Source organism: Hylobates moloch, unplaced genomic scaffold, assembly GCF_009828535.3.
Source record: "Hylobates moloch isolate HMO894 unplaced genomic scaffold, HMol_V3 SCAFFOLD_33, whole genome shotgun sequence".
Classification (NCBI taxonomy): domain Eukaryota; kingdom Metazoa; phylum Chordata; class Mammalia; order Primates; family Hylobatidae; genus Hylobates; species Hylobates moloch.
The window spans coordinates 3104491-3109959 of NW_026652308.1; the positions used below are offsets into that span (position 1 = coordinate 3104491).

Below are 5469 nucleotides of genomic sequence, written 5' to 3' on the forward strand. Positions count from 1 at the left end.
ATTAATACACATTCCCCAAAAAGAGTTCCCAATGGGGCACACTGCCTGGTGGAGCTGTGAGAAGAGGGCCACCATCTTCCAGATCCAAGAATGGTAGATTCAACAGCAGCTTGCACCCTGTGCCTGGCAAAGCCACAGGCACTCAACTCGAGCCCATGAGAGCAGTCATGAGTGATGAATCCTGCAAAGCCACAGGGGCAGAGCTGCTCCATGCCTTGGGAGCCCACCCGCTGCACCAGTGTGCCCAGCATATGGGACATGGAGTCAAAGATTATTTTAGAGCTTTAAGATTTAATGACGCCCTTCCAGCTTTCAAACATGCATGGGGCCTGTAGCCCCTTTCTTGTAGGCTGATTTCTTCATTTTGAAATGAGAATGTTTATCTAATGCTTATACTATAACTGTCAGGCCTCACAGGATAGCTTTTCAGGAGATTGTAACTATGCTGTGTAGGCAGAATTCTGAGATGACTGCCCAAGATTCCCAATCCTTGGCTATTCAATCAAACACTAATCTAGGCACTATTCTGAAGGGATTTTGCAGATGCAATTAAGGCTACTAAACAGTTGATCTTAAGATGGGGAGATTATCCTGATCATCACATGAGCCATTTATAAGCAGAGAAATTCCTTTAGCTAGTAAAAGAAGTCAGAGACTCAAAGCATGGGATGGTTCAGTGGGCCATTCCTGGTATTGAATATGGAGGGGTCCACATGGAAAGGACTTGACACCAGCCTTGAGAAGCTAGGAGTGGCCCCTGACTGATAGTCAGCAAGGAAACAGGGACCTCAGACCTACAACTGCAAGGAACTTGATTCTACCTATTGCCTAAATGAGCTTGGAAGCAGATTCTCCTCACAGTCTCAAGATAAGTCCTTAATCTAGTGGATATTTTAATCTTGACCTTGTAAGACTCTGAGCAAAGAACCCAGTCAAGCTTGCCTGTACTTCAATAGAAAACTAATACATACATTTAAGGAAACTTGAGTGTATGGGGAGGGGGTTGGGGTGGCTTATAAGTAATGTTGCCAAACATGCTAATGGTAAAATTTTGTATAAAAGGGACTATGAGCTAGCTGGATACCCTGCTTCTCTCTGATAGGACTAACTCCATATAGTTCATGAGTCTTTTGAGCAGATGTAGCTCAAAATAAATCAGATACTCCATTTGGTCTATGTAATTACTGATCTTCTTTGTTTCTCTATACGTTGAACACCTTGGGCAAAGAGATAGAACACCTTGTTCTAGAGATAGGACAAAGGGTCAGTAAACTTCAGAATACCATCAAGTGGCTGGCTGTCAAGTACCAGTTTTCATCTTTGTGAAACTTCAAGTGTTACCTGTCACTGCTTAACTCCTTAACCAACTCATTTGAGAGAAACCTATTTCACCTTGTCCTAAAGGTATTCAGATATTCCGGATCTTGTGTTTAAGCACAGCTCCTGCCAGGTATTCCAACTTCAGCCATTTCTCCAACTCTTGGTTTTTCAGATGGAGGAAAAGTTTTGAACTACCTGTTGGTAGTTGCAGCTATTTACCAACTGCTTACCATGTTCCAGAAAATGCTAGGTGCTTTATTTATATTGTCTCATTTAATCTTCACAATAACCCTATGAGGAAATATAATTATTCTCATTTTACAAATGAGAAAACAAGCACAAAGAGGTTAGATATTTTGCTTAAGGCCATAAGATTCAGAGTTAGGATCAAGCCTCCATCTCTCTGATTCTAAAATCTCTGTCAAATCATCATTCAACACCATGTCCTAGTTTATGGACAACATATCAATGAGAAGGTGTTCATTCACTTCTTAAATATGCCTAATTCCCTCTGAAAACCTTTCAACAAACATTTGTGAACACCATCTCCTAGTCTAGGAACAATATATAAAAACAGAGACCCGGAAGTTGTGGGAGGAAGCCAGGAAGTCAGCCCAGAATGGAGTTGGGGCATTGGTTTCCGGGCTGGGGTTAGAATAGGCCACAAGGTTCTACTGCAGTCTCAAGGCCTAAGACAAAGGACAAATCTAAGGACTCATCAAGAGACAGAAATAGCTCATAGGAATCATGAGCTCATTGGAGAGTCAGACCAAAGTATGGGGAAAGAGCGGAAAATGAGGCATAGAACACCAGACCCCATCACAGGGTTAGAACCCGAGACAAGCCTGCATGGCGGGGTTCCCCACGGCAAACCCCTGAAACTTCTACAGGGATGACAATGGGTTACTAGTAACAACAGCTAACTCATAATGAGTGCCCTTTAGGTCCAGTTGTAAGTATTTGATCTCATTTGACCTTCACAACAATCCTATGAGGTAGGAACTACTAGAATTTTCAATTTAAGGATGAGGAAACTGAAATCAGAAAGGTTAACAATGGTCCAAAGATTACACAACTAGTGAGTGACATACTCAGGATTCAAACTGCATTGGACCCAAAGCCCACATATGTGAACACTATTCTCCACTAATGCACATGAGGACCTAGAGGGCTGAGTTGAAAGATTTGTGAGGCCACATCCACCAAGGAATGTGATGGACATAGACTTGACAAAGCACTCTCAAGAAGCTTTCAGACATCAAGACAGAGATCTAGGAGCACAGATAAAAGAACAGTTGATGGGTTGGGTGCGGTGGCTCACGCCTGTAATCCTAACACTTTGGGAGGCTGAGGCGTGCAGATCATGAGGTCAGGAGATGGAGACCATCCAGGTTAACACGGTGAAACCCGTCTCTCTTAAAAATACACAAATTAGCCATGCCAGGTAGCAGGTGCCTGTAGTCCCAGCTACTTGGGAGGCTGAGGCGGGAGAATGGCATGAACCCAGGAGGCGGAGCTTGCAGTGAGCCGAGATCACGCCACTGCACTCCAGCCTGGGCGACAGAGCGAGACTCCGTCTCAAAAAAAAAAAAAAAAAAAAAAAGACTTTGCAGGGAAGACCTATGGAAAGGGTGAGAAAGGGCACAAGTTGCAGTAACAGTGTAAACAAAGCCAGAAAAATCACAAAGGTGTGTGCGTGTGTGATCATGTCCTGATTCTTGTATAGTTAACTTTACCCCAGGCTTCTCAAACAGCACAGCCACATGATGTTTCAAAAAGTCCAAGTGGAACCTCTTTGGAAAGATGCCCCACCATTGGCAGAGGCTGTGACCTTTTTCTTCGGTACCAGGGGTTGCTACATGGGGAATGGGTGGACACTGGGCTGTAAATACTGTGTCTGGAATTTATTCCTTTTGGTGGGTTCTTGGTCTCGCTGACTTCAAGAATGAAACCACGGACCTTCACGGTGAGTGTTACAGCTCTTAAAGATGATGTGTCCGGAGTTTGTTCCTTCAGATGTTCAGATGTGTCCAGAGTTTCTTCCTTCCAGTGGGTTTGTGGTCTCGCTGACTTCAGGAGTGAAGCCGCAGACCTTCGCAGTGAGTGTTACAGCTCTTAAAGGTGGCTCATCTGGAGTCGTTTGTTCCTCTCGGTGGGTTCGTGGTCTTGCTGACTTCAGGAATGCAGCTGCAGACCCTCGCATTGAGTGTTACAGCTCATAAAGGTAGTGTGGACCCAGAGTGAGCAGCAGCAAGATTTACTGTGAAGAGTGAAAGAACAAAGCTTCTATAGCGTGGAAGGGCACCCCAGTGGGTTGCCTGCTGCTAGCTTCACTGGCCAGCTTTTATTCCCTTATTTGGCCCCACCCACATCCTGCTGATTAGTCCATTTTACAGAGTGCTGATTGGTCCATTTTACAGAGTACTGATTGGTGTGTTTACAATATTTTAGCTAGACACAGAGTGCTGATTGGTGCGTTTACAATACTTTAGCTAGACACAGAGTGCTGATTGGTGCGTTTTTACAGAGTGCTGATTGGTGTGTTTACAATCCTTTAGCTAGATACAGAGTGCTGATTGGTGCGTTTTTAATCCTCTAGCTAGACAGAAAAGTTCTCCAAGTTGCCACCCAACCTAGAAGCCCAGCTGGCTTCAACTCTCAATACCTTCTTCCTTTATCACTCCTCATTTTCTTTACGACTGATATTTGGGTGGTAGAAAGCTCACATCCTTTATGGAAAGTCATCTTCCTATAAGCTCCTCTGGAAGTAGAGTACAGAAAAATCTAACTAGGCCTCTCATGAGATTACAAGCAATGAGTGACATTTCTACTACAACTTATAATGCCAGTGCAGGGCAAGGTAGAAACTGCAAGGCTTCAGTCACTATTCAGTTATGTAAAGACTAACACATGGGCACAGTGTCTCACGCCTGTAATCCTAGCACGCCTGTAATCCTAGCACAGTGGCTCACGCCTGTAATCCTAGCCATGGCAGGAAGATTGCTTGAGCCCAGCAGTTGGATACCAGCCTGTGCAACATGGTGAAACCCCATCTCTGCAAAAAATAAAAAAAATTAGCTGGGCATAGTGGTGCATGCCTGTGGCCCCAGCTACTGGGGAGGCTGAGGTGGGAGGATCACTTGAGCTGGGGAGGTCGAGGCTGCAGGGAGCTGTGATTGCACCACTGCATTCCAGCCTGGGAGACAGAGCAAGAACTTGTCTCAAAAAAAAAAAAAAAAAAAAAGGGCTAGACAAGGTGGCTCACTCCTGTAATCTCAGCACTTTGAGAGGCTGAGGCAGGTGGATCCCCTTAGGTCAGGAGGTCCAGATCAGTCTAGCCAACATGGTGAAACTCCGTCTCTACTAAAAATACAAAAATTAGCCAGGCATGGTGGCATGCGCCTGTAGTCCCAGCTATTTGGGAAGCTGAGGCAGGAGAATTGCTTGAACCTGGGAGGCGGAGCTTGCAGTGAGCCGAGATCACATCACTGCACTCCAGCCTGGGCAACAGAGCGAGACTCTGTCTCAAAAAAATTAAAAAAATTAAAAAAAAAAAAAAAAGACGAACACAGGAAAAAACGGGAGAGACATACAGCTATGGAGCAATGTTGCTCCCTAAGACTCCAGTCAGTGCATTGACACGTGTCCAGTTTGATTCTTTTTTTTTTTTTTTAAAAAGAAAGGCCAGGTTCTACCACCTTCCTTACAATACAGAAACAAGCTCTCTCAACCACAAGTATCAATCACATTATTCAGTTATGTGGAATCACTGGCAATGCCCCCATGTATCAGAATGTCTTCTGTGGCTGAATTTACATGTGAAGGTTAATTAAACAAAGCTTTATTTCAGTATCATGGCTTGTATGCATTTACTCATTCATGTATCAACTGGCATAAGTGATACCTCCTCCAGGGAGCCTTCCTTGACTTTCAAGATAGCCCTTCTCTGGCTGACATATACTTCTTGTATTGAAACTATGTGTCTGGGCCAGGCATAGTGGCTCACACCTGTAATCCCAGCACTCTGGGAGGCTGAGGCAGGCGGATCACCTGAGGTCAGGAGTTTGAGACCAGCCTGGCCAACATGGCAAAAGCCTGTCTCTACTAAAAATACAAAAATTAGCTGGGAGTGGTGGCGCATAACTGTAA

The 5469-nt window shown here is 44.6% G+C and overlaps 1 protein-coding gene across 1 annotated transcript in view; it reads right to left on the reverse strand.

Moving 5' to 3' along the window:
• Positions 1 to 1671: 1671 nt before the first annotated feature.
• Positions 1672 to 5469, reverse strand: part of LOC116463309 (zinc finger protein 774-like) — an 80659-nt gene continuing 76861 nt past the window's right edge. The window contains exon 6 of the transcript XR_009212028.1: positions 1672 to 3580. The gene's annotated coding sequence lies outside the window, so the exon portion shown is untranslated. The remainder of the gene's footprint in view (positions 3581 to 5469) is intronic.